This window comes from Delphinapterus leucas, chromosome 4 (assembly GCF_059928025.1).
Source record: "Delphinapterus leucas isolate spDelLeu-1000000601 "Yukka" chromosome 4, BTC_Dleu_Yukka2, whole genome shotgun sequence".
Lineage (NCBI taxonomy): Eukaryota > Metazoa > Chordata > Mammalia > Artiodactyla > Monodontidae > Delphinapterus > Delphinapterus leucas.
Genome location: NC_143132.1, coordinates 147692975 through 147719392, shown reverse-complemented (window position 1 = coordinate 147719392; position 26418 = coordinate 147692975). Strand labels below are relative to the sequence as shown.

Below are 26418 nucleotides of genomic sequence, written 5' to 3'. Positions count from 1 at the left end.
AGTTATTGAGGAGACTTCCAAATGATCAAATGTAAGCTCTGTGAGGAAGGAATGTCTATTTTGTTCACTGATGTATCCCAAGCAGTTGAAGGTGTGCCTGATCCGTTACAGGTGCTCAGTATTTGTTAAATAAAGAAAGATTTGCAAGTTAACAACCCTTGCAAATACTAAAATTACCATTGGCAGCTCATGGATATAGAGAGTTGAGTTATGGGGTGTGTGTGTGTGTGTGTGTGTGTGTGTGTGTTCAGTTCAGAGCAATCTGTTTCATCCTTTCTGTGAGAAAAATACATGTATATGTGAATGCTTCCCACTGGTTCTACTGTTGTAAACAGAATTTGGCTAAGGGAATCCAGATGATGATGTCATACGTTGAATCATCTGAAACTGAGCCAACACGAATAAGTATTTGGGACTGATGGTTATTTTCTAAAGACAATATTTAATTTTCTTTGCTATTTTGGATCCACGTGGTCTAAAAATAAGTGAGAGTTCAATGAACTTTTAATAGGAAAAAAGACCGTGAACACAGTAAAATCATTCAGCATAAATAATAAAATAATGCTGTGAAATTTTTAAAAGAAACCGCTTAGCAACCAAGGATCCGAATTGATTTTCACGGTCACAACAAAATGTGACTTCAGCTGGATGAAATGTGATGGCAAAAAAAATAAAAATAAGATAAAACCTAGTATAATCATGACTTAATTGTTCCAGAAAGAAAGTTAGTTTGGTTCTCTTCCCTTGACTCCTATGGGTATGGTTTTGATGAAAGTATGATTAAACGAACAAAACTTCTTTGCCAGGGAAAAAAGTATCCCCAAGAGTAAGGCAGTATCACTCTCTTTGAAGTGAAGGCAACATGTTAGCACATCGTAAATTATTGGCGATTTTTTCAGAACTAAGAAAATCCTGCAGGCACTTACCAACCACATTGTATAGTGAAATTTTACATGGTTCATGATCCTACTGATCCAAAAATTATAGAGCTCAATTATTAATAAGTAGCATTACCTTCTAACCCTAACAAGCCTTTGGCCATTATAATCATAAGCAATCATAATGATTGATTGCATTTGCCAGGCCCTGTATAATAAATATTAGTCATCTTACGAACTTACGAGGTTAGTATTACTGCCCCCACTCCCATTTTACAATTGAGGAAATTAGAATTCAAAAGGTGAAATAACTTTCTGAGTTTATACCACAGTAAGTGGCCAGCAGGGGTTGCAATCCAGATCCATCTCATCCATATACTGTCTACTGTACCACACCACCTTCTTTCAGCGACGTTTGCCGTGTGAAACACTTTGAAAATCCGTGGCTCTCTGGTGTAAAGGTAACTGACACCCAACAGCAAGCAATTCCAATGATTATAATGCATGTTTCTGCATTTTTATCTTTTGCCACTGCTTATGACAGTAAACGTACCAATAAAGTCAAGAGAATGCATCTCAGATAATAGTCTTTTCTACTTACCATTCTTTTCTTACTTAGTTACTGAAATTGTTCCTTCTGATATAGATTTGTGGGGTTTCAGTTGTCCAATTAATTGTTTTCTTGTACTATGTGATTTTTTTTCTTTTTTAAAAATTTTTAGGGGGTATAGTTGATTTACAATGTTGTGTTAGCTTCAGGTGTACAGTGTAGTGATTCTGTTATACATATACATGTATTCATCGTTTTTCAGATTCTTTACCCATATACGTTATTACAGAATACTGAGTAGAGTTCCCGCTGCTCTACACACAGGTTGTTGGCTACCTATTTTATATACAGTAGGGTGTGTGTTAATCCCAAGCTCCTAATTTACCCCTCCCCACCACATTTCCCTTTTGGTAACTGTAAGTTTGTTTTCGAAATCTGTGAGAAAAAGAAGAGATACATGTATATGTATAACTGGATCACTTTACTGTACACCTAAACGCTATCACAACATTGTTACTCAACTATACTCCAATAAAAAGTTAAAAACAAAAAGAAATCCATGAGTCTGTTTCCGTTTTATAAATAAGTTCACTTGTATCATTTTTAAATTAGATTCTACATATGAGTGATATCATAAATAATGAAACAGTTATAGTTTTGCCAGGCACTACCAGAAAGGAAGTACAGAAAATCTATAATACAACCTAATTTATTTTAAGCAGAGACTCTCCATATGAACAGATCAAAGAAGGAAACTATTGTCATAGAAGTGAAGTGTAATTAAAACTATAAATCATCAATTCATTCCTTTAACGAATGCATTGAGTGCCCTGGTATGTATTAGAAATTGATACGGGTGCTTGCGAGTATATTACATTTGACTTAGTAAAACGATGCTGACTCCTTAAAATGAAAAGAGACTTTAAAATATCCTGTTAAGGCTGATGTTTGAAATAAAACCATAAAGGCTAGAGATTGTCCCTTCAGTCACAAAATATGTGTAACCTAGAACATCGCTGTATTGTTTGTTGCCAAAGTTCGAACTCTGCACCCCTGGGGGTCTAGGAGATGGTTCTAGTTGGGCCCAGGATGACTGTAGGCAGAAGAAGATGTGGCCTTGACCTGAGCCCGCCTCTCCATTCACTGCCAGTCTGATTAGACCCAGGCCAAAGTCTCAGGGCTGTGCTCACCACCCTTACCAACCCTTAATTCCTGCCCATCTCTTCACAACAGCGATCAGGCCTCAGGCCACTGGCTGTTCCTCCATAATTGTATCTACCTACAAATTAATAGCCTTATTTCATATTCTATATTTTTGATAACCTAGACAGGATTTTTCACTTAGAGTTGTGCTCTAAAATTGTCTTCTTCAGGGACTTCCCTGGTGGTGCAGTGGTTAAGAATCTGCCTGCCAATGCAGGGCACGTGGGTTCGAGCCCTGGTCCAGGAAGATCCCACGTGCCACGGAGCAACTAAGCCCGTGCGCCACAACTACCGAGCCTGCGCTCTAGAGCCTGTGAGCTGCAACTACTGAGCCCGTGTGCCTAGAGCCGGTGCTCCACAACAAGAGAAGCCACCACAATGAGAAGCTTGTGCACTGAAACAAAGAGTAGCCCCTGCTCACCGCAACTAGAGAAAGCCCATGCGCAGTAACAAAGACCCAACACAGCCAAAAATAAATAAATAAATTTCTAAAAAAAAATTAAATTGTCTTCTTCAAAAAATTTAAGTTTAAAAAAAAGTGTAACTTGATTTGGAGGGAAATATCCAGTACAGTTGTTCTTCAGATGTAGCCAAAATTATGCAACTTGTACTTGAATGAGTAACATTTGGAAATGTTGGTTTTAAAGAAATGGAGTTGAGACACGTGTCCTGGCCCTCTGTCCTCCACCAGTGATTCTTCTAAGCTGGACCCCCTGAAGACCTCAATTTGGTTTTCCTAGAAAGTGTGAGAGTTGAGTCAGATAAACCTTAAGAGTTTCCCAGTTCCAAAATTCTGTGCAGGTGACCAACCGTGAGGATGACCCAGGACCAACATTTAGCTGTTTAGTGGGTCTTCTAGCAAACGGGGAGTTCCTTTCCCCCAGAATGACACTGGGCTTCTTTGGGGGACTTCGACCATGTTTAAAACAATAGTTAAACCTGCTAGTTTTCTACCTGTAGAATGCCTCCATTCCAAAGAGAATAAAATAATGGACATCTTTTTAAGGAAAATGACTAACGATTTTGTCTCAAGAGTCCTTACCGTGAGGCTTCCTGAGGTGTATAAAGGTTCCCAGGCCGATGCTCTATGTCTGTTTTGGACTTCCCTCGTTTCTTTTCCTAACATTTTAGAAAGTTGTCGTTTACAATTACGTCTGCTCAATACTAATTTTAGCTAATAAAATGCAAACAGGTTTTGTTATGTCATGCCTTCCTCTAAACCCTAGCTCTGCACACCCGCTTCAAAATAATTCCCATTTTCTCTTTTGACTTAGGGCCTCTGTGGCTCCTTCAGAGTTGAGATGGGCTGTGTAAAGAGTCAGAACCCCCAAGCCCATCTCCCCTGTGGGTCCATCTTCCCCCTATTTCCACCTCCCTCTGATTTAGCTGAGGCCCCATGGACCCTCCTTAGTATAGATATTTGTGTACTCGTTTTATCTACCCTAAAGAACTGACAGCACCTGAGGGCAAGATTAATGAGCAACACTTTTACAACCCTCAGAGCCTTAAATGACGTGACAGATCAGTGGCTATAGTAAATTGAATCTAAATATTCACTCTGTTGTTCTCCCAAATGATGAGAAAGAGGGGGAGAGGAGAAAGAGGGAGGGGAGGGGAAGGGAGGAGAGAGTGAAGCTGATGGACAGGGAGGGAGGTAAAAGGTGAGAAGTGAGGAAGCAGAGATAAAATGGTTCACAACATGTGGTGCCTGGACCACCAGCAGTAGCATCACCTGGAAATTTGTTAGAATTGAAGAATGGGGGGATTACCCATCCCTGACTTACAGCATCAGGAGCTCCAGAGGTGGAGATCCAGTGGTCTGTGGTCTGACGAGCCATGCAGGCGATTCTGACTCAGCTAACTTTGAGAATCACGGGTACAGACCTTCCTCTCACCTGTTTTCTCTATGAAATCTCTTTCACTCCCAGGCCAGTGCTTATCAGACTTCAAGGTGCATGTATATATATATATATTCTTTTTCAGATTGTCTTCTCTTCTCATGAGAACCTCTGCTTCTATCTGGTAAAAAATAAAGTATTCTGTTCCTCCCGGGTCAAAGTCAGAGGGCTGTTTCTTAAAGAATATCAGAGATGCTTTCTGTTTGCCCTGGTAAAACCCCTTTAATAACCTCACACCACAGTGCAGGTTCCCACAGCTGACTGCTTTCCAAATTTAGCCAAACTCAGGAGTGGACATTCTAGAAAGGTCCAAATTTTGTTTTCATTACTGTCTTTTCCCTCCTTTTCTAGAGCTGCAAATCCTGGGATGTGAAATAGGGGAAAAGGAACAAGTTCTGACTTCTTTGGTTGTTTCATAAGCCACATACATTACAGGTTGTTGTAAATGCCCTGGTTGAAACAAAACCAGTGATGGTTTGATTTTGTAAAAGAGAGGATTGTACTTGGGCTCCAGCACCAAATATCTTCCGGATATAGAACTTTTTTTTGGCTCAGATCCTACTCCACTCAATTATACTAATTAACTAAAATATCCAATAAAAATTTTACTCAGAAGAAACGGTGACAAGTTATTATCCATGCATGCCTAGAGAGGGCTATGTTTTGAACGTGTGTCGCTAAAAGAAAAAGTTCTTAGACAAGAGCATCCAGGGGAGAAGATATTTTGAAAAAAAACGAAGCTTGCTGACCCTCTTGAATCGAACAAATAAACTTTATCAGGGGGTCTCAAATGGTAGAATTCTAAACATTTCCGTGCAAGTTAGATCAAAATTCATGCTTTAAATAATCAAAGGATGTTAAAGGAGAAAAGAACCTTCGAAATAAATTAATCATGACTCTACATTTTACAAAGAGCTCCAAAGAGTGCAGAGACTTGTCTAAGAGCTCCTGGCTGATTGGGACACAGGCGAGGCTAGAATTCATGTCTGCCAATTCCCAGCCCGGTGCAATTTCCAGGATGCCATGTGACTTAAACCTCCATGTCCCTGTGAACTGACCCATCATTAGCTGCTACTCCAGTTCCTTTTCAGACCCTTTCAAGAATTGCACGGATGCTAGCAATGCTTCTATTAAGCCCCGGCTGGAAGAGCTGGGAAGTATCTAATTTCTAGGCAGCCTGAGTAATGGCATTATAGATAGATGCTCATAATGTTAGCACCCAAGACTGCAGGCTCACTTGATTAAATGGCAACATGGATCCCTTTACTTTCTTGTTATTTTGATAATTAGATGGTATTTCCAGCTCATCTTTGACCTGACACTTGTATTTCATTTTTTTTTTAAACAACTATCTTATTTATTTATTTTTATGGCTGTGTTGGGTCTTCGTTTCTGTGCGAGGGCTTTCTCTAGTGGTGGCAAGCGGGGGGCCACTCTTCATCGCGGTGCACGGGCCTCTCACTGTCGCGGCCTCTCTTGTTGCGGAGCAGAGGCTCCAGACGTGCAGGCTCAGTAGTTGTGGCTCACGAGCCCAGTTGCTCCGCGGCATGTGGGATCTTCCCAGACCAGGGCTCGAACCCGTGTCCCCTGCATTGGCAGGCAGATTCTGAACCACTGGGCCACCAGGGAAGCCCTGTATTTCATTTTTAAAGTGAGTCAGGGAGTGAGTAATTCATTGTAGTTTTACAGAACAAACTATACCTGTAGGTCATTAAAATTTAAGAAAATTTCTCCCTATGCAGTAATAAACCTAGTTAAAGTGTCTAGCACATCATGCATGCTTTTTATGGCCTGTGTGCTTTTCAAAGATGTGAAGCAAGACAAATTGTGGAAAAGGAAGCTGCAATACTGCCTTAGAGTTGCAGTTTTAAATGTTTTGCCATTTTCAATAGAACTGTCTGTTACCTTCTGTGTTTCCAAGATATAAAACTCTAGTCTATATGATTACATTTTTAAAAATATTTCCTTTTCATTTCCTAATGTGAGTAAATACCACCCATTTGTAAGAAGTTAAGTAACATTAATTCTGCAATGCTCAAATACATTAGATGTTACAAAAAAGAAAAACGCGTAGTTTTAGAAGAAAATAATTCAGAAAAAAGCCGACCAAAGAAGGATCAAAATTATTGTATAAATCATAAATGTATATATCAAAAATTAAAATTTTGTACACTTAATTTCTTACTCATTTGGCATCTGTGCTCAAATCACTTGTTAAGGTGAATAAACTAGAGCTGGAACACAGAAGCTGTTACCCTTAATCAGAAATAATTTAAATATATATATTTTAATATTATATAGTATATTGTGTTATTTAGAATTTCATTTACATAATTTACATACATACATTTTACCTTATTTCTTATATTTTTCTGTATATATATATGTATATGTATATATATATTCATTTTAGTAAGCTGTGTCTGCCCGGTTGACTAAGGGGCAATGTTGACTCTTCTTTTTTTTTAATTGTATTGGATTATAGCAGATTTACAATGTTCTGTTAGTTTCAGGTGTACAGCAAAGAGATTCAGTTACACATATACATATATTCGTTCTTTTTCAGATTCTTTTCTCGTATGGGTTATCACAGAACATTGAGTAGAGGCCCCTGTGCTATACAATAGGTCCTTGTTGGTTATCTATCATATATAGTAGTGTGTAGATGTTAATCCCGAACTCCTGATTTATCCCTCCCCACTACATTTCCCCTTTGGTAACCATAACTTTCTTTTCGATATCTATAAGTCTGTTTCTGTTTTGTAAATAAGTTCATTTGTATCATTTTTTAAAATTAGATTCCACATATGTGTGATATCATATGATATTTGTCTTTCTGTGTCTGACTTACTTCACGTACCATGATAATCTTTGTCCATCCATGTGGCTGCAAGTGACATTATTTCAGTCTTTTTTATGGCTGAGTAATATTCCATTGCATATATGTGCCACGTCTTCTTTATCCATTCATTTGTTGATGGACGTTTAGGTTGCTTCCATGTGTTGGCTATTGTGAATAGTGCTGCAATGAACACTGGGGTGCAAGTATCTTTTCTAATTATGGTTTTCTCCAGATATACGCCTGCAATTTTGACTCTTTCCTGGGCATAATATTAGTAAATCATTAAGACTTCAGTTCCTCTCCCACTTGCATTACATGTTTCTGTTACTTTATTTCAAATCAACAACATTTATTAGCAAGAAGGCAGCATCTCCTACTTGTGGAGAAATGACTAAGACAGTCGCTGATTATGAAGCAACATGTCAATACTGTCATAATCCCATGTCCTTCCGAGGGACAGACTGTCTCTGTTGCTCTCTCTCTCCCTTCCCCCGCTCCACCCCCTCCATAGGTTCATGCTCTATCTTTTAGTTTTCTTCATGCTTGATGAGGAAGCTCTGTCCAGACCTTCTTTTTACTCTAGTAGAGCATAGGGAATTTTTCTTGACCTTTTTCCCACATCATCTACCTTTGTCTTCCTCTCTGAGTACAGTTGTGGGCTGAGTATTGGCTTCCAAAGTCTTTTCTTCGCAAGAACATGCAAATGTGGAAGCCCCAGTACAGCAAGTTGCCTTGGCTGGGGACCCGGGATCAGCTCCCTCTTCTCAATCCCATTTGATCTCACAAACTAGGGTCTCCTCCACCATCTGGAGTGGACCCATGACTGTGGGCTTCAGCTCTTTCCCTGACTTGAATCAGAGCCCAGCCTTTGCCAGCATCCTGTGATCATACATAAGAGCTACTGTTTCCTAAGGTGTTTTGCTTGACTTTTCCCAGGACTACCTCTGCCCTTCCCTCAGATCACTACTTTCCAAGTCTAAAGATATCCTGAGACGGTCTCTGGGTTCAGTATGTTCACATTCTTTCCTCTGTATTGTCTCAGGTGGAGGCATGGAGTTACAGTGCTCTAGTCCTCTACCCAACACCTTTGAAGATGAGGTTATGGAGTTATATGTTTGTTTTGTGGCTGCTGGAAATATTTTATTTTGGTTTGCTTTATTTTAATATTTTTTTTCATTCCTTAAGTGTTAAAGGAGGGAGACCCCATGATCCAACTTCACACAATGATCTTTTCTCCATATCACCTCAAAAATCACATAAGTTTCTCTACAAAAATGGCACAGATTTGGAAAAGTTTAAATGAAGATTAAAACTTCCATACCAAATATTTAATTTCGTTATTGATTTTATGATTAGAAGAGAATGTAATCGTTGAAAAACATTTAATATAGAAAAGTATTGTAAGGGACACATTTATTCTCATATCATTTGGTGTGTTTTCGTTTAGTATTTTGCTTATCTGTGGATAGTTTTTAAAAACTGGATTTACACGACATATGTGGTTTTTTAAATTTTGTTGTTTGTTTTGCCTGTAACAGTATGCTATGTGCATTTAGCATAGCATTAAGTATTTTGGGGGAAAAAAAAGGTTTTAATCATTTGGAAGCATGCTAGTGTATTTAAATAATCCCCTATCGTTGGACTTTTTTGCTACTTATAATTTTTATTAACATTAGTGCTGGGATCTATATAAATCTGGATGTATTTCCTTTAAAATATGTTATTAATAGTTATTATAAACCATGATTGTTATACAGTGCTATAAGGGAGATAAAGAGAAATCCTTTACAAGATTAATTCTCAGGACCTAAATTTTTGAATAAATTTAGTTCTGTGTCTCTTAGTGGTTGTTCCTCATAATTTAAGGTCAAAAATCCTGTGAATTCTGGTGAATTATTTAATGAAAGTCACTGAAGCATTTCCTAAGTTGTTTTTTCATTGTTTTCAGAAAGTATCCCTTTCTCTGCCTTGATCAGTGCCCTTTGGCTTTGTCTGCAGAGTTCAGAGTAGCATAGTGATTCAGTGCACAAACTCTGGGGTCAGAAGGACCTGGAATCTATTCCCAACTGTGTCTCTTGTGGGATCTACTGCCTCCACCACACCTCCCTCTTCCCCACTTCTTTCATTAAGGTCCAATGACAGTGACTTTTCTTCTGTCCCTCAAGCCGACCAAGATCATATCCAGCTTGGCCCCTGATTCCTTGAGACATAACACTCTTCCCCAAGTCTACTCATGGCTGACTCTTTCCCGTTCAAGGGTTAGTTCTCTGCTCAGATAACGTTCCTATTACCTTTCCCCTGGAGTCATTCTCTATTCCATTACTCTGCTTTGTTTTCTTCTTAGTACTTCTCATCACTTAAAAGTATCTTAATGATGGCTCTAAAAATAGTAATAATAAAATAATGGCTCTGACTGATGGTTTTATTAGCTTACTTCAGCACCCATAATTCTCTTCTACCCACCTGCAGCTCTGGTGCCCTTCTGCAGTGAGGGATACTGCCCTCTTGTGGACTTTTAGGATATTGCTACTAAAGGCACAAAGTAGTTTCGGTTTTTGCAACCACAGGCTTGTTTTGGGGGGACCCGGTGTGAGAGTGGGCTGGACTCCAAGCGTCAAGTACCTGAGACTTACTGATTTACAAGTGGCAGATGAATACATTTCTAATCTATCTGAAACAGGAATGACAACATGTGAAACAACCCTGGTGTAATAATAATAATAGTTACTATTCAATGAGTATTTTCTTAGTACAAACCACAGTGCCAAGGGATTTTCATATATTATCTCATTTAGCTTAAGCATTGTCAGCTGGGAAAACAAGGCAATAACTTGAGACATATAAAGAAAGCTTTCCCAAGCCTCGGAATAAAACTGGTTCTCTATGTCTAAGCTTTGTCTGCAACTTTTTTTGGGAAAATTAAAAAAAAAAAAAAGACAAGGTGGAATAACAGTTATTTTGTTCAGCACCAGAGGGGCCTGAGTTCTTGACTCAACTCCGATGCTGACTACTATGTGTCATGTAGAGATTCGTTTGTCTTCTCCAGACCTTAGTTTCCCCAAATGCAGAGGCTGAGGGCCCTTTCAGTTGTGAATTGCTTTCAGCAGTTATGCTCAACAAGTGCCAAGGGGGTCAAAACATCATTTCTTCATCCTTCCCAGGAATGGTGGCTCTTATATCCTAAGACTAGGACATCACTGGTGTATGTTTATTATATGCCATGTTAACCGTCAGTCAACACCTGAAAATTCTTATTTTATAACAAAGTTACTTCTTTAAAGCCCCTAGAGGTAATGTTTCACTTATGTTATCTTTTTTTTTTCTTCTTTTCTTTTTCCTTCCTTTTGGGGTACGCGGGCCTCTCACTGCTGTGGCCTCTCCCGTTGCGGAGCACAGGCTCCGGACGCACAGGCTCAGCGGCCATGGCTCACGGGCCCAGCCGCTCTGCGGCATGTGGGATCTTCCCAGACTGGGGCACGAACCCATGTCCCCTGCATCGGCAGGTGGACTCTTAACCACTGCGCCACCAGGGAAGCCCTTGACTTATGAATGATAGCTATGTTTTGAATGTAATTATCTATTTATTAATATAATTATCCATGCCTATGTTTAACTCAACAAAGATCTATTCTGTAAACATGTGTTGAGTACCCACTCTGCCCTGGTGCTGGCATGAAGGAAATATGAACAAAAGAGATAACTGTAACCCGTCTTCATGAATTCTACTATCTAGTGTGTCATGACCTCATTTCCAGTATCATCTTCAAAAATAATTGGGGGTAAAATGCCAAAATTTAAATGCTGGGAAATTAAATACATTAGTTATATTATGCATGTTGATGGCATCATAATATAGGTTTTAAAGCATCTGCTTTGGGGTCTGACAAATTTCTTTTCAACTTCTTATTAGGTCTTGAGAGAAAAGAAAATTGGAAACATTCCAGCAGGCAAGTCGGGATTGGCAGAATGCCGAAAACGGCAAAGTGTCTTAATATTATACCTAAATGGTTGTAAGTCATAAAAAAGCTGAAGAGTAATATCATCTTGTGTTATGTCTGAAACTGCAAATGGAATGCTTTGCCCATCTATATCATACTGACATCTGCTGTCTTTCTGTTCTGGGCCCAGATACTATAGAAGACAAGTTCAGTTCTAACCCACCACCTAAATTGGCTGAAAGGAGATTTGCCAGAAATAAATTCTGCAAATAACTATGCCAAGTAACTGCTGTGTGCCTAGCACTGTTTGGGGGCACAGGAGATAGAGCAAGGAACAAAACAGAGGGGGAAGAATCCTGTCCTCATGGTGTTTACAATCTAGTGGGGAGAAATAGGCAATAAATAATCTAAAGAAATAAATCATATTTCCAGAGAGCGCGTGGTCCAAGGCAGGAGTGTCCTGGGGTGTCCGAGGACCAGCAAGGAGGTCAGCTAGACTGGAGTGAAGTGAGTGAGGAAGAGAAGCAGAAGGTGAAACAGAGGTTGTGGGGGACTTTGGTTTTTATCCAGAGTGTGTTAAGAAACAATTGCAGGGTTTATGCAGAGGGGTGAAATGAACTGACATATAATTCAGCCAATGGAGTCCACCAGTGCATGTTTTTAAAGGATCACCTCTGACTGCACGCTGAGAATAAAATGTTGGAGACAGGGATGAAAGCAGGGAGACCGGGCTATTATAATACTCCAGGTGAGAGATGATGACAGTCATGATCAAGGTGGGAAGAATGTTTTGATTCTGAATCATTTAGAAATATGATTTATAGTGATGAGGATGACAGTGGGTGGAACGAGTTCATCTGAGTTTTGGGACAGGGGAGGGGGAAATGTGGAAGTTCTGCGATCTAGTTTTAGACATGTCGAGTTTAGTGTGTCCGTTAATATAGACAATTAGATATACAAGGAGAGGTATATATTTGGGGATGGTATCTAAAGCCAGGAGCCAGAATGAGATCAGCAAGGGAGTGAGTACAGATGAAGAACCGAGGTGAAAAAGTGCCAGAAAAGACTGAAAAAAAAGTGGCCAGTGATTTGGGAGGAAAATCAGGGAAGTGTCTTACCCTGGAGGAAAACAGAGGAAAGAGCTTTGAGGCAAGGTAGCAATCAGCTGTGTCAAATGCTGCTGTTAGTCAAACCGAATGAATACCATAGGATTCAGCGATATGGGGACTGTGGGTAGCATTGCCTTGACTAGGACAGGGTGTATGAATACCATAGGATTCAGCGATATGGGGACCGTGGGTAGCGTTGCCTTGACTAGGACAGGGTGTGTGAGTGGTAAGAGTCAAGGCTGATTGGAGAGGAAGAGGGGGAGAAATCGGAATCAGGGAGTGATTATTGTATAGTCTACAACCCTCCTGCTGTAATGGGGAGCAGAGAAACGGAAGTGGAAGCTAAAGAGGAAAGTGGGGTCCAGAGAGAGACATTTTTTCACTTTTTCTTTTAATTGGAGTAGAGTTGCTTTACAATGTTGTGTTAGTTCCTGCTGTACAGTGAAGTGAATCGGCTACATGTATACACACGTCCCCTCCCTCTTGGACCTCCCTCTCACCCCTGCCCCCATCCCATCCCATCTAGGTCGTCCCAGAGCACCGAGCTGAGCTCCCTGTGCTATACAGCAGGCTCCCCCTAGCTATCTATTTTACACAAGGTAGTGTATTTATGTCAATCCTAACCTCCCAGTTCATCCCACCCCCCTTCCCCTGCACCCCGTGTCCACACCTCTGTTCTCTACGTCTGCATCTCTATTCCTACCCTGCAAATAGGTTCATCTGTACCATTTTTCTAGATTCCACATAAGATCCAAGAAATGACATGTTGGTTGGTCAATAGTTTGATTCAATAAATAAGGGGCAAGTGATGAGGCTGGAAGGAAAAGGGAGAAGTGGTGGAGCAGTGTCCCTGAGTGGGGGGGCTAGGGATGGAGTTCACAAGTAGAGAGGTTGACCTTAGCTAAGACTATAGCCACATCACCTACTGCAGTGGTTCTCAAAGTGTAGGTGCCGGGACTTCCCTGGTGGCGCAGTGGTTGAGAGTCCGCCTGCCGATGCAGGGGACGTGGGTTCGTGCCCCGATCCGGGAAGATCCCACATGCCGCGGAGCGGCTGCGCCCGTGAGCCATGGCCGCTGAGCCTGTGCGTCCATCACTTGGGAATTATTACAAGCGCGAATTCTCAGGCCCTGCCCCAGATCTCCTGATTCAGAAACTCTGAGGTGGCGGCCCATATAGTACAGATGCTAATGTGGTCCTGGGAGTGTGGGAAATCCTCTTCTGGCTACTTCTGTTTTCTTAGGGAAATAGGAAGGACGTTAGCTGAGAGTGAGGATGAAGGAGAAGTTGTTGGAGATTTGAGGAGACAGGAAAGGTTTGCAGTGGCTATCCAGAATGGGACGGTTAGTGACCTAGGGAATATAGTGCAAGTGCCTGGGAACATGAAGTGCCCACCTGAGGGTCACAGTCCTGTGTCTACACTGAGACAGTCAATTTGACTGTGTCATTTTCTCCAGCCATGTCCAGCTGGAGTTGACAAGATAAAAGAGAAATCCAGAGGAGGCATAAATGAAGAAAATGACTAATCTCTTATAAATATGAACTTTATAAGTAAACACTGCTTTCCAGCTTGGAAATCGTACAGTTCCTGAAGACCAATTTACCTCTTATTCTTAAGGTCCAACATCCAGCCTGGAGGCCTGACCTGTTTGCTTCTTGGTGGAAGAGCAATGTCTACAATTTTGCCACCACTGCAGTTTATGGGTCCCAGGTGGTACATCTGACTCACAGTCAGATGGCAAACTAGTCAGAGCAGGGGCGTGCACCCAAAGAGCACCCAGAAAAAACTGTTTCTTCAGTTCCTCCCCTGCCCACCATATTCCTCTTTGGACAAAATTCTTATTTAAACCAAAGCTTCCCAGTCATGAAAGACCACATACTGTATGATTCTATTTATGAGGAATGTCCAGAATAGGCAAATCTCTACACAAGAACTAGCTTAGTGATTGGTTAGCGCAGGGGGAATGGGGGGTCGGAGTGGGGGGTGATAGCTAAGGGAGGTCAGAGTCTCTTTTTGATGTGATGGAAATGTTCTAAAAGTGACTGTGGTACGTATATCTGTGAATATACTGTAATCCATTGAATTGTACACTTTATGTGGGTAAACTGTATGGTATATGAATGATATCACAAACCTGCACACACACACACGTTTAATTACTTATCTATAGAGATGAAAATCAAGGACTTACTGAAAATAAATCAAATCATTTAAACATATAGGTGAATTCTTTTGCATCTATCTTTAAACAAATAGAAGAGCTTCCTTCAAATGCTGAGGACTTTCTAATATATATATTTTTAAAAAAACTTATAGTCTCTGATATGGAAAATAACTTCCAGTAGTTCAGCTTTTATTTCCTTTAAAAAAAAAAAAAGGAAAGGAAGAAGGAAAGCCAAGTCCTGCTCTGTGGTGCTTTGTTGTGAAAAACTCGGACTAAAAGCTGCTGCTAAGTCCGTTTCTCAAAGCTAGATCCTCTCTGAATGATCAAAACAAAGGCTCCCAGGCATCTTAAGGTGATACGTTCCTCTTTTGTCAAAGTGGCATAAGCTGTTGAGGACAGATTCATTGCTGCTTCTGTCAGCTTCATAGCTGAGCTCTAACGGTGTCCTTTATTTCACTTTTGCGTTAACGTTTTTGCTCTAAGCTTGGGCAACCACACTCCTTTTCGTGCTATTGTTGACATGTGCAGCTTGTCCCTGTTTTAAAACATGCTGGCACTTACTTACCTCTTGTTCCCGGCGATTTAAAGTGACACAGGGAGCTCAGCTCGGCGCTCTGTGATGACCTAGAGGCGTGGGACGGAGGGGGGCGGGGAGGTCCAAGAGGGAGGGGATATAGGTATACATAGAGCTGATTCACTTTTTTGTACAGCAGAAACTGACACAACATTGTAAAGCAACTATGCACCAATGAAAATAAAATAAAATATTTAAAAAATAATAAAGGGACTCCTCAGTCATCCATGTCGGCCAATTTGTCTTTGAGTAGCAGAGTCCCAAGACCATGCAGTCTTGTCTTCCAAGACAAGATGTGTTTCTGGGGGATGTTTATGAAGAAGTTACTGGACGCTCCCTGAGCAGCATGGGACTCAGCAGCTGTAGGAAGAAGGAAGCATTAGGAGGCCAAGTTAGCTGTTCAGCCAGTGGCTCTGTGACCTTGGGCAAGCCACTTCATCCTCCCCTTCCACATCTAAAAATAAGGGGCTGAATCAAGTGACCTGTGGGGTTCTTTCCAAAGCCGACCTCTAGAAAAGGCATGAACTTCTTGGGAGGTAGAGAGCTGGGGCCCCAGAGTCTGAGTGAGCTGGTTGGAATTCTGGTTTGCTACTTACTGGTAACCGCATCCTGGTTCTTCAGTCTCTCTAAGCCTGTCACTTCCTGGCTCAGACCTGCTGCCTAGGTACCGCCTGTGAGTTACTGTCTCACACGGGGTCAGGGTTATTGGTATTCACAGTCATGATGACTCTGTACTCAACACAAAACCAAAAGAGGTGGCCCCGCACACTTTCGGGCTCCCTGGGGAACAGGGCTGGCATGTGTGAGATTATTGACCACGCGGTACTAACTACAAAGCACCAATCCAGGAAGGGCTGGACAGTGCCATGGAGTTTCAGGCAGCGGAGGTCAGGACCGGGAGTGTTGGTTGAGAGAAAACGTAAGTGAAGCTCTCCTTGTTTGTTTCTGTCCTTCTGTCCCGCTGGCTCTCCCAAGTTTATTTTGGTTTTGAAACCAGGCCCTCCCGGGGGAGCTAACCGAGAGCAGACCCTTCAGCCTCTTCCTGTCTCCAAGTCTCCAAGCCTCGGCCGGGGAGGAGGGGCCCACTTGGTCCTGAGGCTTCTCCCGCCTCGCTGGGTGCCCTTTATATGCACCGCCCCCCTTCCCGCACTTGATCTCTAGACTGAGTCCTGCTTCCTAGCCTCCTGCCTTGCCCTTCCTTTCCTCCTTCTCTGATCCGTTCAAAGGAACAGCTCTCCAATCCTTTGGTAAATAAAGCAATACAAACAGAGGGTTTTGATTTATTGCGCCAATCGGATCTCAGAAGACTAGAGACCATGGTTCTTCACCCAGTCTGTTCCTCGTCAGCACTCTCGCTGGTTTGGAGGTGTTGCTCTGGTCTGAGATGCTGACTTCTGCTTGGAGCTGAAGTTGAATACAGGGCTTTGAGCGCTGGGCTCCTAAGTGTGTGACTGCGAGACATGGCCCCATGTGTGTTCCCAGGCCACATCCACTCGCTCTCTCACTGTTTAATTCATTCCATGATTCGTCACGTGCAAATCATGGAAAGTGCTTCATTCTTCTGACCCATTAAGAGGACTGAACATTCCCCAAGAAGAGGAAATGGAATATGCCGCTATTTAGATCAGGAGTCAGCAGACCCTGGCCTGAGGGCCAAATCCAGCACTGCCTGTTTCTGTAAAAGTTTCACTGGGCTGTGCTCATTCACATTGCATGGCCACTTTGTTTAAAAAGAGACTATTTGGCCCCAAAAGCCTGAAATATTTACTCTCTGGCCCTGTTCCAATAAAGTTTACCAAGCCCTGATTCAGATGTAGAGACACTTGACATGATGGTACATTGAGGATAGCCATATAAATTATCTATATTTCTTTTTTCCTGTGAAGCATGTGTTTTTCTATAAATCTTATAAAGATCCTTTTCATTCTGCCATTAAAACTAAAGATATCAACAGGAAAATCTTGATAATCTAAGACGGTCTCTCTCTGAATGTTGAGGCCATTCATGGAAGTTTAGGGCTGGAAAGAGGCCTTATCATCTAATCTGGTCTCATCATTCGATAAGTTGCAGAAACTGGAAACCCGAGATGGATGTCCCCAAAGTCCCATGACAAGTTATGACTGTCACAACCGATGACCTAGGGCTCCCAGCTTCCTGCCCACAGCTTTTTCTGGCCTGCTAAAAAGTCACTGAACAATAAACAACAAGGTCCTACTGTATAGCACGGGAACTATAGTCAATATCCTGTGATAAACCGTAATGGAAAAGAATATGAAAAAGAAGGTATATATGTATAACTGAATCACTTTGCTGTACAATAGACATTAACACAACATAATAAGTCAACTATACTTCAAAAAATAATTTTTTGAAGTCTAAGACTTTTCTTAAAAAAGTCTCCCACTACTATATATAAAATAGATAACTGACAAGGACCTACTGTATAGCGTGGGGAACTCTACTCAATATTTTGTAATAACGTATAAGGGAAAAGAATCTGAAAAAAACATTTATATAGCTAAATCACTATACTGCACACCCGAAACTAACACAAGATTGTAAATCAACTATACTTCAATAAAAATTAAAAAAAAAAACAACCAAATACAGTTCTCCTCTGACTCATTCAACACAAATGCCCACAGTGATTCTTGAAAGGTAAATCTGATCATTTCCTCTTCCTTTACTTAAAAGGCTTTGACCTATTCCAGGGCTTCCCTGGTGGCGCAGCCCTGGTCCGGGAAGATCCCACATGCCGTGGAGTGGCTGGGTCCGTGAGCCATGGCCACTGAGCCTGCGTGTCTGGAGCCTGTGCTCCACAACAGGAGAGGCCACAATAGTGAGAGGCCTGTGTACCGCAAAAAAAAAAAAAAAAAAAGGCTTTGACCTATTCCAACTTAGGATAAATGTAAAATCCCATCTATGGCCTGAAAGACCCTGCCTGGCCTGGTTTCTGTCTGCCACCCAGCCCCATCTCATCCCATGCTCCCTCCCCTCTGTCAACCAAAAAAAAAAAAAAAAAAAAATTGCAGGAGGCTATAAGAAAAAAAGAGTTTATTTGGGGGTCTTAAGAAACGCAATTCAGAAGACACGAATTTGGATAAAACCGAAGTATTCCAAGGAAGAGAAAGAGTCAGGGACTTACAAAGGTATAAGCCATGAGGGTTACTCTGACACAAGAAAGGAAATATTTGTCCTTACAGGATGGCTGTCACGAGTTGTTTTAGAGTGAGGGTCTGCTAAGTATCTTGATTTTTATTTTTGGTACTGCAAGGTGTACTCATTTTATTTTATTATTTTTGTATTGAAGTATAGTTGATTTATAATGTTTCGGGCATACAGTAAAGTGACTCAGTTATACATATATATATCTATGGATATAGATATAGATTCTTTTTCAGATTCTTTTCCCACATGGGTCATTACAGTATATTGGGTAGAGTTCCCTGTGCTATACAGTCAGTAGGTCCTTGTTGGTTATCTATTTTATATATAGTAGTGTGTATATGTTAAGCCCAAATTCCCCATTTATCCCTCCCCCGCTTTCCCTTTTGGCGATCATAAGTTTGTTCTCTATGTGAGTCTATTGCTGTTTTGTAGATAAGTTCATTTGCGTCACTTTTTTAGGTTCTGCACATAAGTGATATCCTGTGATATTTGTCTACATCTGACTTACTTCAATAAGTATCCTGATTTTCTGGCAGATGTCTACACGTGTTTCATCCATAGTCAAAAGGGCAGATTCCACCCAGGCTGAGACACGTCTAAGTCTGTCTTCCTCGATGGCCTCCCTGCTCCATTTTGGAGAGCTCTCTCAGCAATACCGACTTCTTTTTACTTTTCCTCTCCCACCTCCCTCTTCTGCCGGCAGCAGCCTCCCCCCACGACCCCCATGTATGGGCCAGGCTCTCCCTCCCCTCCCCAGAGAGCCTAGTCTATTCCTAGTCTTGAGGTTGCCCCCTCCCCCGATTCCAGCTGGGTCACTCCTACTCATTTTTTGATCTCATCTCAGTGGACACTTTTAGGAATCTCATCCCACTCACCACTTCTAAGACTTCCTTAAGTCAAATCCTGCGTTTTAGTCTTTATTCTATTCTATTCTATTCTATTATATAGCATAGCTGTAGTTTTATATTGAATTAGTTATAATTAATAACAATTATATATTTTAATTATAATAAAATAAGATATAATTAATTAATATGTTAATATAATAATATATTACCAAAATAATATGTTACTATAATAAATATATTGATAATTAACATACTGCTATTTATAAGAATAATATTATAATGAACTAATATAAAGATAATAAAACAATAGTATAATAATTAATAACAGCATAGCTCTAATTTTACATTGAATTGCATAATTGACTTAGTATCTGTTCTCTCCCCAAAGCTGGTAAGCACCATAAGGGCAGATATTCTGTATTGTTTATATTTGCCTAGCACCTAGCACAGTGGTTGATCAATATTAGGTGCTCAATAAATATTTCATTTCAGAAATGGATAGAGGGAGGGAGGGAAGAAATGTTGGATGGGCAGATGGACAGTCATGGCATGTCTGAGCTAAGATGTGTGCTTTAGCATAGGTACTAGATTGATGGGATGAACATTGTACAAATTTTCTATTCACTAAGAGCAAGGGAAACATAAGCATTTGACAATGGGATTGTTGAAGTCGATACCTGGGACATCTCCATGCTGTTTTTACACTCTTCCCATGGACACTCTATTTTTATGGGAATGTAGTAATAATAACAAGTACAGTGCGTGTTTCTTAACTACCACAACTATTTCTCAAATGCACACTTGTGGCTCCTGATTCATCCATGTTGTTAGGGAGGAAAATCCAAGCTGTCACAGGCTTATGAAAAGCCCTGCATTCTTCCCCACTGTGATTTTTCATGACGAATGTCATTAAACGACCACAGAAACTAAGCCGTTGGTCACAGGAAAATAAAGATGGTGTTGTGCTGGTTGTGTTTGGCACAAAGCCTTTGTCGGGGCATATATGCATTTGCATGTTGAGGACCCCTAGAATGAACTGCCTTATAGCACTCAATCATGTCCAAGGAATCGAGCCTTTATTAAAAAAATAAAAAACAGCACCCTAGGGACTTCCCTGGTGGTGCAGTAGTTAAGAATCCGCCTGCCGATGCAGGTGACACGGGTTGGAGTCCTGGTCCAGGAAGATCCCACATGCTGCGGAGCAACTAAGCCCATGTGCCACAACTACTGAGCCTGCACTCTAGAGCCCGCGAGCCGCAACTCCTGAGCCCACGTGCCAGAGCTACTGAAGCCCGCGCACCTAGAGCCCGTGCTCCGCAACAAGAGAAGCCACCACAACGAGAAGCCCGCGCACCGCAACGAAGAGTAGCCCCCGCTCGGCACAACTAGAGAAAGCCCGCATGCAGCAATGAAGACCCAATGCAGCCAAAAATAAATAAATATTTTTTTTTTTTAAAAAAAGAAAAGGTCTTATAAAAAACCCAGCACCCTATAGCAATCAACTGACTCCAAAGTTTTGAGCCTTTTACTAAAATGCCTTAGGCAACTAGGATGCTTAGGTTGACTCCTACACATTTAAGTTCATGCTCTTCAACAGTTATCTTAGAAGAAATAGAAACAAAATTTTTATTTCAGTGGCACTGCCCTTACTCTGAATATCTGCATCTCTTCCTTGGGACTGCCCTCAAGACCAGGAGTCTATGCTTAAACACATCCTTAGTCTTTTGAGGGTAAATTTGACTTTTTGAAAACCCAGTGTTATGAAGAATCAAATCTGGTGAATAAAATCAGACATCAAGCTGAGTAATAACATTTGGTCCAGACAAGGTTGAAGTCCAAAATGATACAGGTTTTCTTATGTGGCGAGCAAAAACAAAAAAGCTCTAAAGAGCCAACTGGTTTTCTTTGGGGAGTTCCAGAAATGTTGCCAGAAATGGAAAACATGCAAAACTTCATCAGAGGACAGGGCTTACAAGTTTGACGTGTTTGTTTTAAAACTCAATCTCATTTCTCTAGAGATTTGAACCGGCTATCCCATGGGCCAGCCTGGGCTAGCAAGATGTGTTTTATTTGGATAACATGGTGATTTATTTTAAAATTGAGTCAAGGTTTTAGAATCAGGAAATTTCAAGTACAAATTTTGGATTTCTGGTGTCCTCTGAAGATCTGGCAAAACTGAAAGATCTGGGTACTTCCCTGACGGTCCAGTGGTTAAGACTCCGCACTCCAAATGCAGGGGACACAGGTTCAATCCCTAGTCGGGGAACTGAGACTCCGCATGCCATGGAGTGAGGCCAAATTAAAAAAAAAAAAAACAACTGAAAGATCTGGCAAAGCTGTTTCCACAACCCCACGTGACCATCCCCTTCTGGAGGGAAGTACGTGCTGACCCCTTTCTTCAGGAAGTAGCCAGGCCTGGTCCCTCACTGCTATGATGACCCGCCTGATTTCACTATTCATGACTGAATTCCCACCCCCTTGACTGTTTGTTGTTCTATGTGACGCTTGTTTAATTGTCTGTGCCATCTCTCTAGTTTGAAAGTTCACCAGGGCAGGGATTTTTTCCTGTGTTTGTTCACAGCTCTGTCCCCGGTGCCTGGGGCATAGCTGGCACTGATGCATAGCTGTTGAATGAATGCATGAATGAATGCACGAATGCATGTGTCGATCCTATGGGCGACTGAGTTTACAACCCTTTCTCCAGCGTCATACTTAGTAGGAGAGAAGACCGGTGCCTACCTTTCAATAGATCAAGAACATTTTAGAACATGTCTACTTTTCATTTTCTTTTTTATATGATTTATTTTCTGCCACAGCATTCTCACATTCAGTCTTCACAACAATTTTGTAAAGTGTGCATTATCTCTGAATTTTCCCTCGGATTCTTCTACCTTTATATGATATTCACTTGTATACATTTTATTCTTTTGAACAGATACTAAAGTCTGTGCATGGTTCGGAATTCAAAATGTATTAAAAAGTCTGCAGTATTGAGGACATGGGGAGGGGGAAGGGTAAGCTGGGACGAAGTGAGAGAGTGGCATGGACATATATACATTACCAAATGTAAAATAGATAGCTAATGGGAAGCAGCTGCATAGCACAGGGAGATCAGCTCGGTGCTTTGTGTCCACCTATTTATAAATAAATAAATAAATAAAATAAAAGGCAAAAAAAAAAAAAACAACCTGCACTGAAGTTCCCCTCTGTCCACCACGCCTTTATCATCAGGTTCTCTTCTCATAGGCTGGCAGTGTTGTTAGTTTCTTGTGTGCCCATCCATACAGGTTGTTTGCATACACATTTATATTTCCTTCTTACTCTTTATGTTCACAAATGGCTTATACCATACACACTGTTATGCACTTTGCCTTTCTCACTTAATATTTCTTAAAGATTATTCCATATCAACTCATGCAGAATTTTGTCATTCTTTTTTTTTTAACATCTTTACATCTTTTTTTTTTAACATCTCTAGAGTATAATTGCTTTACAATGCTGTGCTAGTTTCTGCTTTATTTTTTGTTTTTGTTTTTGTTTTTGTTTTTTCGGTACGTGGGCCTCTCACTGTTGTGGCCTCTCCCGTTCCGGAGCACAGGCTCTGGACGCGCAGGCTCAGCGGCCATGGCTCACGGGCCCAGCCGCTCCGCGGCATGTGGGATCTTCCCAGACCGGGGCACAAACCTGTGTCCCCTGCATCGGCAGGCAGACTCTCAACCACTGCGCCACCAGGGAAGCCCTAGTTTCTGCTTTATACAAAGTGAATCAGCTATACATATACATATATCCCCATATCCCCTCCCACTTGCGTCTCCCTCCCACCCGCCCTATCCCACCCCTTTAGGTGGTCACAGAGCACCAAGCTGATCTCCCTGTGCCATGCAGCTGCTTCCCACTAGCTATCTGTTTTACATTTGGTAGTGTATATATGTCCACGCCACTCTCTCACTTCATCCCAGCTTACGCTTCCCCCACCCGTGTCCTCAAGTCCATTCTCTACATCTGTGTCTTTGTTCCTGTACTGCCCCTAGGTTCTTCAGAACCTTTTTTTTTTTTTTAGATTCCATATATATGTGTTAGCATATGGTATTTATTTTTCTCTTTCTGACTTACTTCACTCTGTATGACAGTCTCTAGGTCCATCCACCCCACTACAAATAACTCAATTTCATTTCTTTTTATGGCTGAGTAATATTCCATTGTATATATGTGCCACATCTTCTTTATCCATTCATCCGTCAATGGACACTTAGGTTGCTTCCATGTCCCGGCTATTGTAAATAGAGCTGCAGTGAACATTGCAGTTCCATACAGACTAAGTAACTAACTAATGAACATTGTAGTTCCATACAAACTAACACTAATGAACATTGTGGTACATGACTCTTTTTGAATTATGGTTTTCTCAGGGTATATGCCCAGTAGTGGGATTCCTGGGTCATATGGTAGTTCTATTTTTAGTTTTTAAGGGACCTCCATTCACTTCTCCATAGTGGCTGTATCAATTTACATTCCCACCCACCAACAGTGTAAGAGGGTTCCCGTTTCTCCACACCCTCTCCAGCATTTATTGTTTGTAGATTTTTTGATGATGGCCATTCTGACTGGTGTGAGGTGATACCTCATTGTAGCTTTGATTTGCATTTCTCTAATGATTAGTGATGTTAAGCATTCTTTCATGTGTTTGTTGGCAATCTGTATATCTTCTTTGGAGAAATGTCTTTTTAGGTCTTCTGCCCATTTTTGGATCGGGTTGTTTGTTTTTTTGATATTGAGCTGCATGAGCTGCTTGTAAATTTTGGAGATTAACCCTTTGTCAGTTGCCTCATTTGCAAATATTTTCTTCCATTCTGAGGGTTGTCTTTTCATCTTGTTTATGGTTTCCTCTGCTGTGCAAAAGCTTTTAAGTTTCATTAGGTCCCATTTGTTTATTTGAGTTTTTATTTCCTTTTCTCTAGGAGTTGGGTCAAAAAGGATCTTGCTGTGATTTATGTCATAGAGTGTTCTGCCTATGTTTTCCTCTAAGACTTTTATAGTGTCTGGCCTTACATTTTGGTCTTTAATCCATTTTGAGTATTTTTGTGTATGGTGTTAGGGAGTGTCCTAATTTCATACTTTTACATGTAGCTGTCCAGTTTTCCCAGCACCACTTATTGAAGTGGCTGTCTTTTCTCCATTGTATATTTATGCATCCTTTTTAATAGATTAGTTGACCATAGGTGCGTGGGTTTATCTCTGGGCTTTCTATCCTTTTCCATTGATCTATATTTCTGTTTTTGTGCCAGTACCATACTATCTTGATTACTGTAGCTTTGTAGCATAGTCTGAAGTCTGGGAGCCTGATTCCTCCAGCTCCGTTTTTCTTTCTCAAAATTGCTTTGGCTCTTCAGGGTCTTTTGTGTGTCCATACAAATTGTGAGGTTTTTTGTTTGAGTTCTGTGAAAAATGCCATTGGTAGTTTGATAGGGGTTGCATTGAATCTGTAGCTTGCTTTGGGTACTATAGTCATTTTAACAATGTTGATTCTTCCAATCCAAGAACATGTTATATCTCTCCATCTGTTTGATTCGATGGTTTTAATTTCTCTGTTGAACCTGAATGAGATCCTTTCTGGGTAGAGTAATCTTGGTTGTAGGTTTTTCCCTTTCATCACTTTATTTATTTATTTATTTATTTATTTGTGGTACGCGGACCTCTCACTGTTGTGGCCTCACCCGTTGCGGAGCACAAGCTCCGGATACGCAGGCTCAGCGGCCATGGCTCACGGGCCCAGCCACTCCACGGCATGTGGGATCTTCCCAGACCAGGGCACTAAACCTGTGTCCCCTGCATCGGCAGGCGGACTCTCAACCACTGCACCACCAGGGAAGCCCTTTCATCACTTTAAATATGTCCTGCCACTCCTTTCTGGCTTGCAGAGTTTCTGCTGAAAAATCAGCTGTTAACCTTATGGGGATTCCCTTGTATGTTATTTGTTGTTTTTCCCTTGCTGCTTTTAATATTTTTTCTTTGTATTTAATTTTTGATAGTTTGATTAGTATGTGTCTTGGTGTGTCTCTCCTTGGATTTATACTGTATGGGACTCTCTGTGCTTACTGGACTTGATTGACTATTTCCTTTCCCATATTAGGGAAGTTTTCAACTATAATCTCTTCAAATATTTTCTCAGTCCCTTTCTTTTTCTCTTCTTCTTCTGGGACCCCTATAATTCAAATGTTGGTGCATTTAATGTTGTCCCAGAGGTCTCTGAGACTGTCCTCAATTCTTTTCATTCTTTTTTCTTTTTTCTGCTCTGCTGTAGTTATTTCTTCTATTTTATCTTCCAGGTCACTTGTCCGTTCTTCTGCCTCAGTTATTCTGCTGTTGATTCCTTCTAGAGAATTTTAAATTTCATTTATTGTGTTGTTCATCATTGTTTGTTTGTTCTTTAGTTCTTCTAGGTCCTTGTTAAACGTTTCTTGTATTTTCTCCATTCTATTTCCACGATTTTGGATCATCTTTACTCTCATTACTCTGAAATCTTTTTCAGGTAGACTACCTATTTCCTCTTCATTTGTTAGGTCTGGTGGGACTTTACCTTGCTCCTTCATCTGCTGTGTGTTTCTCCGTCTTCTCATTTTGCTTATCTTACTGTGTTTGGGGTCTCCTTTCCACAGGCTGCAGGTCCATAGTTTCCATTATTTTTGGTGTCTGCCCCCAGTGGCTAAGTTTGGTTCAGTGGGTTGTGTAGGCTTCCTGGTGGAGGGGACTGATGCTTGTGTTCTGGTGGATGAGGCTGGATCTTGTCTTTCTGTTGGGCAGGACCGCAAGTGGTGGTATGTTTTGGGGTGTCTGTGACCTTATTATGATTTTAGGCAGCCTCTCTGCTTATGGGTGGGGTTATGTTCCTTTCTTGCTAGTTGTTTGGCATAGGGTGTCCAGCACTGTAGCTTGCTGGTTGTTGAGTGGAGCTGGGCCTTAGCATTGAGATGGAGATCTCTGGGAGAGCTTTTGCAGTTTGATATTACGTGGATCCAGGAGGTCTCTGGCCGACCAATGTCCTGAACTCGGCTCTCTCACCTCAGAGGCACAGGCCTGATACCCGGCTGGAGCACCAAGATCCTGTCAGCCACACGGCCAGGTACATGGGGAGTTTCTTGCCTTTTGGGAAGCCTGAGGTCTTCTGCCAGCATTCAGCAGGTGTTCTGTAGGAGTTGTTCCACATGTAGATGTATTTCTGATGTATTTGTGGGGAGGAAGGTGATCT

The 26418-nt window shown here is 41.2% G+C and overlaps 1 protein-coding gene across 20 annotated transcripts in view; it reads left to right on the top strand.

Annotated features, from left to right (window-relative positions):
* The window catches only part of THRB (thyroid hormone receptor beta), a 397985-nt gene that overhangs the window by 241838 nt on the left and 129729 nt on the right, over positions 1–26418 (top strand). For 14 of the 20 annotated variants that reach the window (XM_089911216.1, XM_089911223.1, XM_089911214.1 and 11 more), the window contains one exon: positions 11282–11318. The exons of the other annotated variants lie outside the window; for them this stretch is intronic. The gene's annotated coding sequence lies outside the window, so the exon portion shown is untranslated. The remainder of the gene's footprint in view (positions 1–11281; positions 11319–26418) is intronic. 20 annotated transcript variants of the gene reach the window in all.